The sequence below is a fragment of the Lonchura striata genome, chromosome 2 (assembly GCF_046129695.1).
Source record: "Lonchura striata isolate bLonStr1 chromosome 2, bLonStr1.mat, whole genome shotgun sequence".
In the NCBI taxonomy this organism is placed as follows: Eukaryota; Metazoa; Chordata; class Aves; order Passeriformes; family Estrildidae; genus Lonchura; species Lonchura striata.
The window spans coordinates 30,654,526-30,674,217 of NC_134604.1; the positions used below are offsets into that span (position 1 = coordinate 30,654,526).

Below are 19,692 nucleotides of genomic sequence, written 5' to 3' on the forward strand. Positions count from 1 at the left end.
AAATTTCAGCTGAATCCTTTTCAGCTTTGTGTAAGTATGCTGATCTCTTAGATTCTTTGGATTAGAAGAGGCAAATGTAAAGTTACCCTCAAGTAAAAGTCCTGTTCTGGAAAATATTATATCTAGATAGTACTATATTTAGCCATGTAACAGAATGCTTTGCAAATTTACTGGAGGTGAAACTATATAATGAAATTATTTTGTGAAGTTGGAAAAGGCAAGAGAGACAAAAGGCAGCCAGGAAAGTGGGTGGGCAGGTGGATGGAGGGAAAAAAGAAGGGAGGGTCAAAAGGAAATGGAAGGAGGGAAAGGAAGGAAGGAAGGAAGGAAGGAAGGAAGGAAGGAAGGAAGGAAGGAAGGAAGGAAGGAAGGAAGGAAGGAAGGAAGGAAGGAAGGAAGGAAGGAAGGAAGGAAGGAAGGAAGGAAGGAAGGAAGGAAGGAAGGAAGGAAGGAAGGAAGGAAGGAAGGGAGGAAGGGAGGGAGGGAGGAAGGAGAAGACATTGGTAAATACAGTACAGAGAAACACAGGAACAGTAGGAATACTTAAAGAATACAGTACAGAGAAACACAGGAACAGTAGGAATACTTAAAGGAGTCACAAAATCTTTCTGTGGCTCCTTGAAGACTGTTCTTATCAGTAAAGGCCAAGGTGAGGAAAGCACTGAGTACTTTGGCCTTTTCCTTATCCATTGTCCCCAGGGTCCCTGCTCCATTTAGCCACAGGCCCACATTTTCTTTAGCCTCCCTTTTGGTGCCTGTGTATTTGCAGATCATTATTCCATTGTCAGGTTTAACAAATGTCAGGAATTAAGGAGCTGTAGGCAGAGGTAGCAGGAGGCCTTCAGAGGAGTGAATCAATTTACCCTTTTACAGGCTGTCAATAGGAAATAGCAAGGGGGGGGGGGGGGATCTAATGCAAATCTCAATTTCTCTGTCAAAGTGAATAAGCCCAACATTCACTGCTCTTTGACAGATTACTCAGTTATGAAATAAGAAGAGACAATATGTAGTTCTAGGCCTGTGATTCACTCCCATCAACCATGAAAAAAGAAAGAATATTACATAGAACAAAACAAGACTCTTTTAAATTAGTAATCAAGGTATATATTTTAAAGCTTCCTTGAAATTCTCCATTAAAATTTGCCTTTATCAGCGTTGTCTCACAAATGATTAAATCAAGTGGTAATCTCACAAATAAGGGATTTACAATACTGTGAGAGAGACTCTGCCAGTGGAAACTTATCACTAGCTCCTACACCTTTGCACACACCTGAAACCCACCTCAATCTTCACTCCAATGAGCAGAACAGAACAGAGTGCAATATTCCTCACTGGTCTCCATGTCAGGATTGTAAGCAGCAGCTCAGCTCCAACTCACCTCATCTCACCTCATAGCCACATTGTCATTGCTGGGCTTAACTTATTACTGTAAAGATCATTTTCCTAGCTCACTGTTTCAACTACATTATCCTTATATTAATATCTAAATTGCTGAATCTTTATATTCTGCTAAATCCAAAAGCTGATTGCACTTTCCAGGACTGTTCAAAGCATGTGTCCTGCTACCTGTCTGAATTTCTTATTCAGCACCAAGAGATTAATTCAAGCCTCCAGTGCCAAACTCCATCTCACACTTCTTAGATTTTTCAAACATACTTTCATGAATACTAGCACTATGACAGGGTGTATGCTGCTTAATGAAGTATGTTTTGCCTAACAAAATTGTCAAACTAGGCCAATGGGTTTATATTTCTGTTTTCTCCATATTTGACATTCAATTTCTGTCCTGCTTTTCTAAGAGACATTTTTCATCAGATAAACTTAATGGGAGGCAAAGTTATATAAGGATTTCAAGTAAAGAATGTGCTTGCACTTTTTACGGTGAGATTTTCATGAAAATGTGAAACTATTCTCATAGCCTTAATACCACCATTTTATCGATGAAGAAATCTCTATGCCATCTTTCTATCTTTTTAGATCTGTTCCTTTCTCAACAGAAAACCAATAATGCTTCTCAGTGCTCATAAAATATGTCTTTGTTGCTTTGTAAAAGGGAAGGCAAAATATTTCTGTTTGCAAGGTGAATCTCCACCTGTTAAATCTGAGTATTCTAACCATGCGTACTAGAAAACAAAAGTATTCTCAGCTCATGACAGGTTTACCCTCATGTAAATCCATCAGTTTCAGCAGAATTATTTTTGATTTATATAGATTCAAAACCAGCTATCATCTATATATAAATTGTATTTTAAAGGATGAATCACCGGTGGTTTTGCTCAAGAATAGAGTTTTCATCATTCTGTTTCATGATTGTATAAAAATATTAGGAGCATACTTTTGTGTATTGCTTTCTTAACCATATTTAAAGGATGGGTGTAAGATACCAAAAGTTTATTTGATCATTAACTCAAAGCTACAAAAGCCTGAGTTATATCAACACAATTATCAATTGCTGCATTTGAAATACACAGTGTAGATACCTTTTTAACAAGTGTAGTTCAGAACCCACATTTATGTTAACATTAGTTAACATAAATCACTGAAGATCTCTGAACATTTCAGCAAATGTTTGATTAATAATGCAAGAAATGCTGAACACACTGGTTTGGTCATGTGTGTCAGTAGCACTCAGCAGGATTATTTATTGTAGAATCAAGTCCATACCAGCAGGGTATTTAAAAACACTCCTCATCTACCTTGTATAATATGGAGCAAGAGTAAATCTGCTGAAACTAGAGGTATTACCTTTGTTCTGCATGTTAGATACATATCCATTTTCTTAAATGACTGCTGAAAACACACTGAAGTCAATTATGCATATGCAGCTCTCCTGGGAAAAAATGTATTACCAAGCCTGGAATTGACAGGTTATTAATCTCAGTCTCTTCCAATGAAATTTCTCACACTAGGTAAGCTAACACCAAATAACACTTAATGGCCAAATATGAGTAAGTGTAGTTCATTAGGCTAAATTTACAGGGTGGCCATGAACGTATGTGTTGTCCTTGCTATAAATGGGGACTAGACTCACAATACACACCATTGCCTTTGTAGTCTGCAGAAAGATCAGTATTTCTTTGTCCATTACTAAGCAGACTGTTATGGTTTAACCCCAGTTGGCAACTAAGTACCACGCAGCTGTTCCTTGACTCCTTTTGTTCCCCAGGGAGATGGGGCAGAGAATCAGGAGGAAAAAAAAAAGAAGCAAAACTCATGAGCTAAGAAGAGTTCAATAATTGAAAGAATGTAAAATACAATAATAACAGTGCTATTAATACTACAGCTACTATTACTGCTAATAATAATAATAATTTTACTAAAATGGAGAGGGAGAGACAAACAAGTGATGCACAATATAGTTTCTCAGCACAGACTGATGCCCAGCCCATCCCTGAGCAGCAATCAGTGGCTCCCAGCCATCTCACCCCAGTTTATTCACTGAGCTGATGTTCAGTGGAATATCCCTTCAGCCAGCTGGGGTCAGCTCTCCTGGCCATTCTTCCTCCCAGCTTCTTTTGCACCTACTCACTGACAGGGCATCAGACACTGAAAAGTCCTTGGCTTAGAGCTAGCAACAACCAAAACATCAGTATGGTTCTCACACTAAATCCAAAACACAGCACTGTGCCAGCTACTAAGAAAGTGTATTCTGTCCCACCTGAAACCAGGAGGAAATCTTGCAAGTAGTTTTCCTTTACATAGGCATTTTAAACCTTAGATTTAAATTGTATTAGCTGCTTTAACATGGTTATAAAATACCATCACCATTTAAAAAAAAACCATCAATACCCAGTATAGTTCCAGAATCTGGTCATTAATGAACTGCCATAAGATACTCAGTCACACAACAGTTTCTTCTCTGACTCTATTCCAAAACAAGAAATTACTCCACTCCACGTCTTAGAATTAAAGTGCAAATGTAATACATAATCCTAATTCTGAGAGCAGGACTATGCTACTTAATAATTCAATAACTGCCTTGACATTGTGATAACTTGTCATTTCAGCCATGCAGTTCCTTAAAGACACCTTAAGATGCTTGCTTACAAAATTCTTTAGGTATACATGTCTGCATACATGTACTCGCCATGTTTTATATTTACATAAAATTCAAACTGGATATTGTGCCATGACTTCAATTTCTTTGTGCACCTGTGTTGTCTTACTAAAACTGTCAGAGAAGGCACAACTATGTCTCTGTGGGCTCAAACACTATAAAATTATAAAATCCTGGTTAAAGTCTTATACCACATCAAGTGTTCTTATATATATGTATGCCTATACATTTATATGTTGATAGAGAAACGCTGTGTTTAAAAAGTCAGTTTTATGGAAAAGTCCTAGCTTTTTATTTCTTTACATCCTTTGTATCCACGATGTCCCTCTGTATGGGTGTTATGACAAAATTCAGTTTAGATGTGGAGAATCACATGAAGATGAATTATTCTATTTCAAGTTCAAAACCAACCTCATATTTTAGATATAGCACTACCTGAGCTGAAGTAATCTTAAATTCAACTAACTTGGTGAGCTGGTAGTAATACAAGCTCCCAATGTAGAAAGGGAGCATTTAAATATATTTGTCTCTGAGTTTTGATCACTTTGAAGCATTCACACCTTTGATTCAGCAATTAAATATAGTTGGTCTTGTTTTCTTAAATTCTGTAACACCTACACATCTCATAGCTCATAGATGCCCACCTGGATCCTGGGCTCCCTTACCTGCCCCACAGGGTCTCCCACTGCCAGCTGTGCCCTGTGACTGGGTCAGAAGCAATGGGCACAGACTGAAACATTGTAGGTTCCATCTTCAAATCAGGAAATATTGTTTTACTGCAAGGATGACTGAGCACTGGCACAGACTGCCCAGGTTGATTGTGGAGTCTCTTTTCTTGGAGATAATCAAAAGCCATCTGGATACACACAGGCAACTGGCCTGAGGTGATACTGCTTGAACACAGGGGCTGGACCAGATGACCTCTAGAGGTCCCTTCCAAATTCACCTGCTCCGTGGTTCTGTGAAATCGAACACAACATGTAAATAAAATTGGAAATCTAAGTGGTTTATATGTCTATTTCACACATGTGAAATTGTCTTCTTTGCTGATATTTTAAAATCTGGTAAATCTAGGGATCTATAACAAAGGAACAGAGCCTCTGTTTTTTCTCAAACATTCAGTCCTGTGAAATGCTGAGTATGTTCACATCTCTATTCAGTATGGTGTTTTTTACACCTGATGAACTGAGGTCTCAATAAAACGAAAAGGACCAATGATTTATTAAAGTCACTGGGTTGTACAGACTGTACAGAACAAAGGAAGTCAAATCAATTAACTTAATGTGCTAGGCAACAATTCTATATTTAGCTTTTTTCACTTTGCATTGATTTTAGTTTTTTGACTGCTGGATATGACTTTGCTTTCTTTGACATCAACTTAAAATCAAAGTCCTTCTTAATCATCTGGTTTTAGTGTGAAATTCTAGGTTAAATAAAGATAGTATTATTTATTTGGGATTTCCTAATGAGTTAGGGGAGATGCTGTTGTCAGTTCTCATTTTTCTTCCTTCATCTTTTAACCATTTAGATCTTTCTCTGCGGTATGGTCTTCAAAAGAAACATTATTGTTTGAGGGATATAATTTATGTGTCTTGCTTCTGGTGGCAGAACCTTGCATTCCTCTGACTCGCAACATGCTTCAGAGTTCTGCTAAAAATCACTGCATTGTCAGTAAAAAGAGAAAAATAAGAACTGGGGTTTTTTTTATGTGGTGCAGAATCATTTGACCTCCAGGGATTCAGTGGCTCAAAAAACAAACAAACAAACAAACAAACAAAAAAAAACACCAAAAAAAACCCAAACCAAAACAAGAAAACCATCCCAAATATTTTTACAAGACTTTTTTAGGGGATCTTCTTGATTACAGTAATTTTTTTTCCCAGGGTATTTTAAGAAATATGCACAACTCATTGGATAGTGTCCTAATGTTCTCTATCATTAAATCAACAAATCTTTATTATTTTCTGTTTTTATTATTTTACTTTGAATGGATCAGCTAGGATCTGGAATCTGCTCACATAAATTCAAATGCTTTAATAAGGTATCTGAGCTGCTGGCCTGCTTGTCCTGTCTAAGGAGCAAAGACAAACACCTCTGAATGGAAACTCTGCCCACCTCAAACCATACTTTTATAGAAACCTTATATTGATCCTAGACAGATCCTAGAGCAGTTTGGTGGCCAAACTCCAGTTATAGTAACAGACAAAACACAGTGGCTTTTGATTTGTATGACAGCATATTTGTATGAGAGCATACTCCCCTGATTTATATGTCTATGAAAAATCCTACTTTTTGTCTGTGTTTTTTACATTTTCAAAATCTCCTTGTCAGAAAGCTCTCCCTCCCCATTAATTCTGAATGTGCAGCCAGTTCAGAAAAGTGAGAGCTGATGCTTCTTCTCCTCCTCTATCCCACTCAGCTGTCAATCATTCCATGAACAGAAGAAATATTTAAAGAAACAGGAACCCATCAAGCTTGATATGTTCCAAAAAGAAAAAAAAAAAACACTCCATGTCAATAAAACCTTGAGTCACCTTGAATTGAAACACTATAATATTATTTTTACTTTTTACTCTCTTTTATTTTTCTTCCAGTTTCTGAGATCAATTTAATGTTCAAATAAGCAGCAAGTGGTGAAGCTTCCAGTCTCATCCTTTAACTCCAGGTTATCTTAAGCAATCCACAGCTTTTTTTTTTTTTTTTTTTTTTTTTTAATTTTAGGGGTTTTTAGGGCAGTACAACAGCACATCAAAAGGCAAGAAAATCTGAAGGACGGTTTTGCCATTGGAACACAGATAGGGTTGGTGCAACAAAGAATTTTGCATTGCTGTACATCATGCTGTGCCCATGCTGTGGCTAAAGAACAATAATGCCAACTTTATATGTGGAAAGGTGATAAGACTGGCTAAAAAAAGACACTGAATCTGCGTCAATGTGTTACTTTTATAGGCATTTCTGTACCCAGAAACTTTTAGTCAGTCTTTTCAAGGTTTCTTCACAACTGTGAATAGTAAAAGCCTTTCTAAGGCTGAGATCCACTCTCTGAGCTTTTCAGGTTAAGAAAAGTCACATGAATCAGTGAAATTCACGGGTCAGAAGGACTTTAATCAGAAAACATCAGTCTTCACACTCATCAAGATATTTACACAGCATCAACAGAAGACTAATTTGAACAGAAGCCCAGTTATCCAGATCTTGCTACTGTCAGTTACATTTTCTGCTCTTGTTGTTGCTGGTAATTTCCTTTTTGCTCTACAGCTTTCCTAAGTGGAGCCACTTCTCCTGTCTGTAGTGATTCTACACCAATCTTTTCTATTGCTTCTCTATTACTGCCTAAGTAATGGGAAGGATGAACCACTCATGCATGCACAAGGACGTCTCGTTACCCTGCTGCTCCTGTGGATGCTCTTGGCAGAGCCAGATCTTTTCACACAACAAGAAACAATCAGAGCCCAGGCAGGATGTCAACAGAGAAGCGTGGAAGGGCGTGTGGCCACTACAGAAGTGGAGGAGCAGGATGCAGACTGTCCTTGCACGTCTGAGATGTGCAGGAAGGACCCAACTCCAGCTGACCCCATGCCGTGCAAGCAGCATTTTCTTGTTGCAAAAGAGGCACTAAAAACTGTCAGGACATTCACAGGTTGTGTTTTGTGGACAAAGCATTGTGCTTTGTGTCCATAAGTCAGGCAAGGATTTCCATTCTGTCTTAGCCAAGCGCGTACCCACTCTCATCTCAAAATAACATATGCTGCCTTATGAATCAGCATCAGGAGAAGTGCTGAGGCACAAAGGGAAAGTGCTGCCAACCCCTTATGAAAATGGCAGCAACAAGAAAACGAAGGCAAATTACAGCAGCAAAAGCAAGGGTGGAGACAGCCCTTTGGTGAATAGAAATGGAGTGGCTCAGGGTAGGTTTTTTGTTATATTTTAACTAACCTGAAACCAGTCAGTATAAAATTCATACATGCTCACTCCTGGAGGGAAAAGAGAAGGTGCACTCCTCATGGTAAATCTCAATGGGAACTGTCTTATCCAACTGCAAGTACCCAAGAGAGAACTGAGTCAGAATTTTCCTTCTTTCATGGGCTGAACCATGTTTGTGAGGCCAAAAAGCTACTGACTTGGTTTTAGCAGCTGGGGATCCTGAGCACAAGCTAAAATGGCTTTCTGCCAGTTTTCTACCCAGTGATTTAACTACAGTTGGACCCTTTACATCTGATCATAAAAAAATAAACTTTTGAATGTCATCACAAGAGTTGTATTCTAATGACTACAAACAAAAATAGTAATTGCTAAGAGGCATCAGAGTACAATATGCTTTTGATCAGTTTCTTCTAGAAATTCCTGCATGAAAGATGCAACGTGAAATATCAAATGTCTTATTGTCTCTTTTGAAAACAGATGACATTATATGGGCTTTCTGATTTAGCAGGGGGGTACAAAATACACTGAAAATTGAATATGAACCAAAGTTTAACTTAGGAAAATATAAGAACTGCAATTGTAGTTAAATCATAATACACGTGTGTTTTTGTAATTTGTCCATGGTCATGACACTGGGTGTCCCCAATTACTGGGGAGGAAAATGTGAGTTGAAGGCAGTTCAACCCCATTGCTCTCACTGAAATGATTCTGTTAGTTTTTCAACTTTTCCACTTTCTGTTGGGTCATGTCAGCACAGTCCCCTTTACGAGTCTGGCTTACTCAGGGAGGTGATCATGTTCTTTTAATGAATTCAGGGAGAAACATTTAAACTATCAATCGATTCACCTAAAATCAGCTTCTTTGCAACAGCTGTGGGCAGCTGCATTATTACCTGAGTTTCACAGGCACTTCATCCTTGCCTATCTTCAGTGAGCCATCGTAAGTGTTGATTCAGAGAGCCACATTCCACCTCTAGGGTTTTCATCTGTCACAAAGAGATGCAAAATTCTGATAACCCACACTAAGAAATGGCTGATTCCTTCAAGGTCACACAGTGAGATGGACTTAAGACCAACACAGAGGACAAAAACACTGCCAGGTGATGAAGAGAAAGTCTGTGCTATAACATATTAAGATCCAGTGAGCTGCAGCTCCAAAGGAAGTGGCAGGGTGTCATTGCTCTGTGCAGGGAAATGTTATTTTTTGCCAGTTGACAAATGGAAGTGACAAATGTGGGACTTCTATTCAATGTTGGTGCTTGTTTGCTGGTAGCTCTGCAGCAGCACTGAACTGTAAGTCACTGTGCTGATTTTCTCTGGCACTTCAGCTCAGGAACTGCCATTTCTCAGTCTTGTTCTTCTTTCTGTCCTCACTTATCCTGCAGAGCTATAAGAAATAATAAACCTGGACACTTCTTAGGCAGAGACCTCCTCTAGAGCTGAAGTACATCTGAAATTATGCTGAGTGTAGATCAGAAGCTTGGCTAGGACATGGAGTAGGTCAATTGGATATTTTTCCTCCTCCATACTAAGGCTCAGAAAGCCTACAGAATATAATGTCTTCCTAAAGAACTTCCTATAGAGCTTCCTATGTAGCAGTCCTTCCCGCTAGAATGCCCTATACAGCTGAAACTCAGTGTGAGGGGAAGAAAAGACTGGTATATCAGCTGCAAAGCGACTTTCAGAGATCAGTGCCTTAGAAATTTGCTAAGCAGAGGAGGACTTCCATTAAATTTTCTGCTAATTTAAGAAAATAATTTGTACAGTTAGAATACTCTGGTTATTTTTGTTAATAATTAGCCTCTAAAAATAGTGGAGCTCTACTTTTTCATGTGAAGTTCAGCTTACTGCCTGATACTGAGAAAAGGCCTATAAATAACTGGTTTTATAGTTGATTAGCACTTTCTGGTTCTTGTTCTTTGTCACTAGAGAGTCAGTTGAAATTATGCTGGGGAGAGGAAGAGGCCAGTCACTGATACAGCTGCTTTCCCTACAAGAAAGGTACTGTGAGCATTGATAATGGAGACTCTAACTCCCCTTGACTTCTCCTCAGCAGATTTTCATGCACTTGCCAGAGTGATGTGAAGTAGCTTGAAAGTACCAAGTCCTTTTTGTTTCCTTTCCATTCATTTCCATTGCCTTGCTTGTTCAGCAAGGCAGGCACTTATGCATCAGCAATGATAGTAAAAACCAATAAGAAAATCACAATGGAAAGTTCACACTTCTCTGGCTTTCTATCTTCATAACTCTTTATGCAATCATCTGCAACAAACTCTTCCTCTTCACTGCATTCAACTTTGATATTTTCAGTGCAGGCTTCTAAAACTTCTGTTGCTATTTCTACAACAAGCTGCGCCTTGTGATGCGAGGCGTTCTAAAGTAATCTGGCACATGAATATCTCTCTTCACTTGAAAATCAATAAAAACCTTCAGTCACATTTACATTTCTGTGTACTGCCTCCAGATAACAGGAGCATGTCTTCCCCACGTTATAGCTGATCACAAAGTGAAAACAACTGCTAGGGTTTCATGCCTGAGAAGATGACCTTGTCCTTTTTTTTTGTCCTGTCACAGAAAGAGCTGACTTGCCTAGCCATCCTTAAAATAGAACTAATTTCCATCTGTTAACAGGCCCCTAATGTTCTGACTGTAGATCCTTATGCACCATTCATGGTTTCACAGCCATGATGATAAATTGTCTGTAATTCAGAATTCATATGCAGTTATATCAGCTTACCTGGGTGACCCAGCACACATTATGGAGACTTCTCCTATAGAGCCTTGCACACTGAATGTTGGACTCCACAGAGAAATACAAGGGCAGTATTTTAAACAATTTACACCATGAGTTGTACTGTAAAAAGGAAGTATTCAGGCAATGCTGATGAGTCCTGTCTGTTGCATGCAGAAGGAAGGACAGAGAAATGAGAAACCTAGATCCTCCAACTAGTCCAAGTTGGTGCAAAGTCAGCCCTAGAAGACTGAGGCCCACATTACAGGAGGAAAAGGAGCTGAGTCGTGACTTGCTAAATAATGATATAGGCTTTGAGCTACTCCCAGGGAAACATAGCATGGAATGATTTCTTCATTCTGTATGATTGCATAGTGCCAAATCTACCCAAGCAGCAGGGAACATGACTCACCAGCAACCCTGAACTTCACTCATGTGCACACAAGAAGAACCACTTACCCTTGTTCCAGCTACTCCTTCACAGTACCCAGCCACCCTAGAAATGGTGCTGGATTCACAGGTCTTGGTGACTTCTCTCAGGCACACATAAAACTGGGTGTGTTTCCATCCTGTCTGAAAAAATGAGACAAGGCTGCTGCAGTTTGACTACTTGTATTGCAGAATACACAGGGAAGGGAAGGGCTTCACAACTGCTGTTTTAAGCCAGTGCTGTGCGAGCAATATGACACTTCTGCAGCCTTCTCTTTCTGCCATGCTAAACCTGAAAGGGTCTGGAAATGGTACTGGGGAGTTCAGTCCCTGAACAGCACCCCACAGCTGTGTCCTACTTGTTGGCACAGAAGTGCTTGCCCAGTCAGGCCAGGTGGGACATTAAATATCAGTATCAGTGCAATTAGTAAGCATATAACATTAACAATTATCACTACCAAATATAGAGGTGACTCTGCAATGAATGCCCAGGAATGAAAGTGATATGGTTTATTTTTAGATTTCTCCCTTTTGGGACCAATATTTTAAAATCATCTGGAAGACCTGATGCATTTTATTAATGCAGAGATATTTCTTTCCCTTGTGTAATTCCCTGAAAGGCAAATCAGAAATAAAATGACATTAAACTTGGAAAAGCTCTTTATTTCCCAGAGGCTGTAGCCTACTTCAAATGGAAAATACTGTTATCAGCTTTTCCTCTTTCCAGTTTCAACAATAGACTGGCAGTAGTCTTACCTCAAACCTTCCCTCTGAACAACCACAAAAAATAAGCCTCTAATAGTTCTGTCAGAACAACAGGCTGTTTCCCCTTCTTATATCTGTGCATCTTGATTTCTTTTGTTCCAGACAATTTTGGATGTAGCACTTTAAAGGCAAGAGATCTGTCAAAACTCCCAAAATCCAGACATCTCAGAAGGTAAATCTGTTCCAGGAGAACATACAACATAGTTTATACCTACTGCTTGTTTTTTTTCTGGATAATTGAATCAAAGAGGAAAAGTGTTCCATGGTGATCAGTCAATTTAAGTGCTCCCTGGCCTTTACTGGCTATTTTAGGTGTTAGGTGCTCTTCAAATTTTGATAGAAGTGAAACCAATGATGTAACATATGGTTGTCAATAACAATTGTAACTCTCACAGTTGACCTCAGTTCTAAATTTTAAATTCCTGTGAGGATATCGGAATTTCACAGTCAACATTGATAGGCTTGGGAGCACACATTAGGGCACCTTCCTGTTTTTCACTACCAAGTTAGCTTCTACCAACTGAATAAAAAATTAAATTAAATTAAATTAAATTAAATTAAATTCTCATCTTTAGTCACAAGAGAAGAGACTTAAAATTACGAGAAGGTAGGAAGGGTTTTTTTTATCATTTGGTTTTATTTGCCTTTCATGAATCCTTGAATCCACAGAAAGCAGGGACTTGCAGTGTTACCATGTCAGACATAGCTGTAAATCTGTGCAAGTCCAGAAGCTTCAGCCTGCAAGAGATATTCACTTTGTGAAGCTGTTGGTGTGCTGCTGTGTGGTCCAGAGTAAACTTTTTAGGCTGGATTCTGGAACAGGAGAAAGGCTGCTGTAGCATAAACCAACCAAAAAGCTCATACATCTTACAAGGCACTATATCAGAAGAGCTCTGTTAAAAGCATGCTTTTCCTAGGAGCCTTGATATATGGTACTGAGTTAGGAAAAAGCTGAGAAGTCTGGAACATCTCTCAGGAACACCTAGCCGTGGTGGTCTAGCCTGGATTCTCAACCTGCCAGATTTACTTATAGGTATCAATCTTGTGTCAAAATAACCAGTATGTTTGAATATATCCACCTCTTCTATTCCTGATTACGGTGAAAAATGGAAAGAAAACCACAGGATATCTAGCCACAGATCATCACAGCTTTCTTTATTTATCTGTAGTTCTCCTTTATTTAAATCTTCACCTTTCAGATTCTTGACTTAGGCGGCAGAGACCATTAAAGTACAACAAATCCATATGCTGTGAATGTGGAGGCAACAGCAGGGTTATACATGGAGATCCATTTCTAGGTTATTGATAGCAGTTAGATTAGTCTCTACCCTATGAAAAGAAGAATGAATTTAGCCATCTGCCAACTGTAGTTTGCTTTTGGTATTATCCACCAGAGGACAAGGCTTCTAAAACACAATCCCCCACTGAGCTGAAGCTGTGAATCCCTGGCTGTGAGAGAAGAGGGTTTGAGGCTTCAGCCAGAACTTGAGAACCTCCTCACTGTGCAACTTACCTCACTCCTAATGAGGCTCAAGGGGCTCCAAACAAACAGATGGACAACAGAGTCTACTGACAGACCATCTGCTCAGCACCACAGAGTACAGGTGAAAACACAAGGCATTTCTCCAGCTGTTCCTTCTAGCAGGGATCTTGTAAACCAAGAAGGTATTGCTGTGATATTAAATCTAAAATAATAATAGGCATTAAAGCTACTAAATGCCAAATATAATCAAAATGAAACCTTCTTCTAAAGAAAGGTGCCTCTCAGCACTTTTAAAGTAATGCTTTGGTATCCTTCCGTAAGGTGCTTCGCAAAGAATAAATTTCAGTTAACACAAACACGTTTCTCTCATATTTTCCTTTTGTTCTGTGCTGAACTAAAATTTTCATGCCCTGCATGGGACATTCTACTCTACATACATTGCCAAATCTCCACCTTTATGAAAAGTAACAAATGTTCAATTAAATGTCAACATCTGTAACTTGTTGCTGGTTTTTATCCCCAATGGCACTAAGCAGTCATGAGAGCAGATTGGATGAATAGCATTTTAATTACATGCACACAGAATGGTCTAGAACTGCTCATACATTTATAAATAATACAAATACTTAATATCATTCCAGTCCTTAAATTTTGTCAACTCATTTCCTGTAATCTCAATTCTGTTCTGTAACATAGCTAGAAAGTTTAGAAGGTTTAGAAGGTAGCTTTAGAAGGTTTTCATTCCTGAGTGACATCCTCATCTTCTCATAGTGGGCATTCTTTAATCTCATGAAAGCACGTTCTGTTCTTATTGTGTGTACAAAACTATCCCAAAATTTATAACCTACCTCATAATTTGCACTAGGCTCAGGTTTATAAACTTTGCCACCTGTATCTCATGCACAGTGCAACTATAACTATGTCTTAATATCATAGAATAATATGTGGGGAAAGGACCTCTGAAGGCCATCTAGTTCAGCACCCTGCTCAGATAAAATATAGCTTTAAAAGCTGGTATGGGATAGTCTCCATCCAACTTCTACAATCTACACAGTTGGAGACCCCACAGACCATTCATTTCAGTGCTTAAACTCCTTTACTCCTGCATACCCAGGAATATTGGAAAGTGGAAATTGGATTGCTTATTTTGTGACCTGTCACTAAGAAAATTCTGGCTTTACCCAAGAGACAGTCCCCATCAAAAACTGACAGTATGAAGTACCCTGGATCAGATCCATAAAGGTATCACAGCACCTATGTTGCATTTACATATCTAAATTTATTTTTAGCTTCTGCACAATAAGTAACAACTTTGCAAACATTGTGGTCTTTACATTCCTTTTTTGTTACTTGGTGTTATTTCTGCTGCAGCCTAAGTATGCTGACCACACTTTTATCATACTGATGACCAGCTTGTATCCTTTCTTTTGACTTTATGAGGATTTGGACATCTAAGGTATAATCTAGTTCCTTGCATAGCTGATCAGTCTCAGTTGTTCTGGACAGAGGCTTTATTCTAAAAGTGTTTTCACAATATTTTTCCTATCACCATTACTTAGGGGTTTTATATCAGCTGTAGTACACTCTAAGCTATGCTTGTCTGTATAAAGGAAAGTGAATTCCTGTTGCTAATAAATGGACAGGTTTGTCTGTGACAGGTTGATCTGGCATTCCAAAAAAATCCATGTAGAAAGTTCAGAGCAGTGCCTCACTTTGAAGTGGCTGAACAAGGGTTAGCCTCAAAGCAAGCAATTTTAAGAATCACTTTTCTCTCCCAGTTTTCTTACAGAGTCTGTCTGACTCGATTCAGTTTTAGAGTTTAGATTTGCATTTGCATTGAATTCATAGCGCAACTTAAAACAGACTGAGCCTGACTTTCATCAAGCAGAAAGTAGATTTATAGCTGCTGAAGAATTGGCAATTTCATACTGATTTTTGGACAAGGGAAAGCTTCCACTAAATCAATGTCATTTACTGGTCTTCAGAGGTCATATATCTATATATCTATATATCTAGATATAGATATAAATATAGATATAGATATAGATACAGATATAGATATAGATATAGATATAGATATAGATATAGATAGATGATATAGATAGATATCCTTTTTTCCAAACAGCTACAGCTCTCTGCAGTTGAATCTTGGAACTCCCTACTTTCCTGCCATTTTGCATTCCTTGTGAACTTCCCATCCTCAGCATGGAAAGGTTTTCCCATGTGTAGAAGAGCTAAAAAAGCCTGTTTTCCTGCAAGTATGTGCTCTTTATGCCCCCAGCTCCTAATTTAGTTCGGAGCAATGCCTGGTCTTTGTACACCTTCATTACTGCTCATCCAGTCCAGAGGTTACACACTGCACAACAGCCAGGTGGCTTAATAGACCTAGAGCAGGTAGAAAGCATGACAACTGAAATCTAGTTGCTTCAATTTCAGTGGATCATCAAATAACTTATCCTTCTACCTAATTTCTGGTTTTCAAGAGATGTACCAAAATACAATTGTATTTGATACTTCCACACTTCTGTCCAATCAGACTGGCTTGGACAAGCTCAAATATTATTAATAGGAGGCATAGGCAAGATACTGTAAGAGCTTCATTTCCTCACAAAATCAGGTTAAAACTTCTCTGATAATGGATTCAATTATTTGCCCTATTCAAAGATCACTTAAGATAAGCCTTAGACAAAGACTTTAATACACAATAAATGAGTCAAAGAAGGCTTTAACTTGCATGATGACTGCCAAGAAATTTTTGTTGAAGCCTAAATTTTGGCAGGAGGATAGAAAATACCTCTTATATTTGGCTGTGCTTTTATATCTGCAACAGGAAGAAGCTGTATTGTTGGAATCACTATGGTGATTGCATATCAGTTGATAACCTCTTGCACTCCAGAAGTCTTGATTATTAAATTCAGACCAATTAAAATGGTGTTAGGCACATTCTATTCTAGTAGTTCTGACATAAAAAGCTATTTGACTCCAAAAAATAAGCAAAATCGACATTTATATATTATAAAATCTCTTGTTTAAAAGGGAGATGATGCTGAAATTGAATAATTTAAAACTGTAATTCAATTTTTAATTAGTTTCTTAAGGAAAAGTTCTGCACTTTCCAGCAGAAGGTACAATTAACTACTTCAATTTCATAAAAATGCCATAAATTTCTAAGATTTTGTCAATAAAACACTGCAGCTTGAACAACAGTTTTGCAGGGATTGGAATTTTAACCTCCAGCCTGATGTCTCCATAGTAATATCAAGAAAGGAGAATTGAAATTCAAGTTTATTTTTACTCTACACACCACAGCTTTTGTCACAAACCTCTTAGAAAATGAATTGTGCATATTTCACCATCTTGTCTCTCTGTAGACAGATGGATATATCTAAAAGGCTCAAATTTTCAAAAATAGCTCATGATTTTTGAATACCCAGTTTTCTTTTGTATTTTGGGAGTATTTTGTGTATTTTGCACACCCAGACAGCCTTGTCAGTCCATGTTGGATTAGGTCCAGTTTTCAAAGAACTTCAAGAGTACCCATTGATTCGCATGGGCAACCCTATGCCCAAGTCACACAGAGGTGCCACTGAAGTACCTGTATATGTTTTAAAAACCTACATCAGGATGCTGAGTTGTAGGATTTTGAGAAACAATGAGGTTTACGAATCTTGTCTTTTGTGAGAATTCAAAACTTTTAAGGAAACCAGTCCTGTGCTAGTACATTTGATCACCTGCAGTGCACCAACCCAGTCCACAAAGAAAGAGGAAATAAATTTTATTTGATTTTTAAAAGTAAGAAAGTGTTTCTCTAATTTAATTTTATTTAAATGTGGAAATGGTACACAAAGGTAGGATTTCAGTCGCAAAGAGGTGATAGATGGTTTCTCAGATCCTTCAGACCCCCATCTCCACCTTCAGTACCACATGGGAGATGGAAAAATGGAGGGCTGCTTGTTTAGCACTGTGAAGAATGAATTCTGAAGCAGCTGCTTCCATTCTTTCAGACTTCATCTGCATTAGCAGCAAGCCAGTGTTCTGGAATTGTGTGCAGCTGGCCAGAATCCATACATGGGTTCTGCAGAGAGTTTTTTAGATTCTTTACACTGGTGTGAGTTTTGGCCCCAGCTCAGATGCTTTGCCTTTTCAGGTGTTATTCAAAAGATGAGTTGTTCCTCATGTAGGCTATATATATATATGCTAAGCTTGCAAATCACATCAAGGGCTGTTTTCACTTCTGGGAAGAATATAGGAAGTTGTCTTTCCTTGATAGCTGTTGTTCTAAAGCATGTTTTGTCCCTAAGCAATTATACCATATCCCTAAAAGCATAGTTGTTTCTAGTTTACAATCTCAGAGCCGTACACTGAAAGACTTTATTGTTTCTGATACAAATAATAGATTTCATTGCAATTCTTTATTCTGCAGTTGTCCACTATGTTTATGTTTTCCCCAGATATTTGTTGCATAAGGGCATAAGTCGCTCTCAAGTGAAATTTTTCATGTGGCAAGTTATAGACAGAGGGATTTCCTGAGCCCCACTCACAAAATTAATTCTTATAATTGTGATACTATTTTGGAATTCCAGAATTACAGTGCTACACACAGAAATTTCAGCAGGAGGTATTACAGGTGCTGCAAAATTTACACTGTTTGAATCCAGAAGGTCTGCATTGTGTTAGAATGCCTAAAGCAGAAATGAGGCAGCTGGCTTAAGGTCCCTGTGACAGAGTGCTGCTGGCTGAGAAGATCACCACTCCTATACAATTTTTTACTGCCCCTGCTGCATGAGGCTGTGCTACCACAGTACAGGATGGACCTATTGGCATTCAGAGCCAAATGTTGCTAAACGATCACCATCAACACGTTTTTTCACAGGCTGCTTGGCTGCAAACTAAGACAGCTGAGAAGCAGAACTAATAGGCTTCTACTTCTTCTGCTGGGTGGGATATGTTCTTCCTGGCAAAGATGTAGATGCATAGTAGAGAGCAATAAGTCTTCAGGTAGTTTGGATAAATCTGAGAAGTACTGCAAGTCAAAGGTGCAATACTGTCTCAGTAGCTTAATAAAAGTTATCTTGCCACCCCTTGGCCATAGCAGAATTCAGTTGCAGACCAGGAAACAGTGATGTTAATTCTTTTACAGGAAAGAAATTGAATGATCTTTCGTAGCCTAAGTGTTAGGTTTAATTTAATTCAGTATCTTTAGTGAGACTAACCTTGTTCTCATAATCCTGTCTGGACCTTTCCATGCAGCCAGGAACGGAATTGATACTACCTGAGATCCAGATGGGAGATTTGCCTTCAAGACCAGCTTGTTTTCCTGTAGCAAATGCTCTCTGTTGTACAGTAAACCACATTTAAATTTGTAGTTTGACAGCAGCAGAAATGCTAGAAGCCCCCTGATTTCATTTACACAAACTGATATAACCTCTCCCTTACATATCTTTTGAGCAATTTCTTGTGATGCACTGTCGTGTGTCTGGAGACATCCTTACGTAAGACAGGAACAGAATTCAGTGACTGTTTTATTTTGTAATTTATATAAACTTATGTATTTTGATTGTAAAATGATGCAGAGGGTAAGATTTAGGAGGAAAGTGTAGGACCTTACAGGTTTCGTATTATAATAAAACAGAATTTCAAACACCTACAGTTTCAGTCTTTGTAATCCAACAGACAAATACAGAAAGAACTGCTGAAAAAGATAACTGAAAAAATTTCATAGGGTGCGTGCCAATGGAGAAAAAAGTTAAGATATAACCTCAAGTATGTAGTTAAAAGTAGGTTTATATTTAAAAGAGTTTAATATTAAAAAAAAACCACTTTGACAGAGTAAGTTTTCAGTGTTACTGCTTGCAATGGAAAGGCAATGAAGCAATGTCTTGCAGATGGACATTTTTGAAACTAGACCAAACAGAAATACAAACACCAATTAGGAGCAAGAGTATTCTGCATGGGAGGTGAACTATGTGAGGTGAACAGAGTGAGATGACAAAGTAAAAAGTGTAAGAAATAGAAAATACTTATAAATAAAGTACTTCTGTATCTTTGCAGATGAAAAATGTTACAGGAACATAAACCAAGGGTATTTACTTTTTTAACAGATGGACCAAAAAAGCCATCAAAAGATGACACATAGAAATCTACAAAATGTGGAGGCTTTTTTCTTCTTCTTCTTTTTTTTTTTTTTTAATTGAAGCAAACTGAACTAGGCTAATTGATGCTATTCAGAGACAGTACAAGGGATTGACACCTCACAGTACCAAGCTATAGAAGACAGCACGAACTTTATGAAAGTAGTGAGGAG

The 19,692-nt window shown here is 38.2% G+C and overlaps 1 protein-coding gene across 3 annotated transcripts in view; it reads left to right on the forward strand.

The window, feature by feature from the left end:
* Window positions 1–19,692, forward strand: part of PRMT8 (protein arginine methyltransferase 8) — a 56,710-nt gene that overhangs the window by 10,172 nt on the left and 26,846 nt on the right. The window contains exon 2 of one of the 3 annotated variants that reach the window (XM_031505344.2): window positions 12,008–12,077. The exons of the other annotated variants lie outside the window; for them this stretch is intronic. The gene's annotated coding sequence lies outside the window, so the exon portion shown is untranslated. The remainder of the gene's footprint in view (window positions 1–12,007; window positions 12,078–19,692) is intronic. 3 annotated transcript variants of the gene reach the window in all.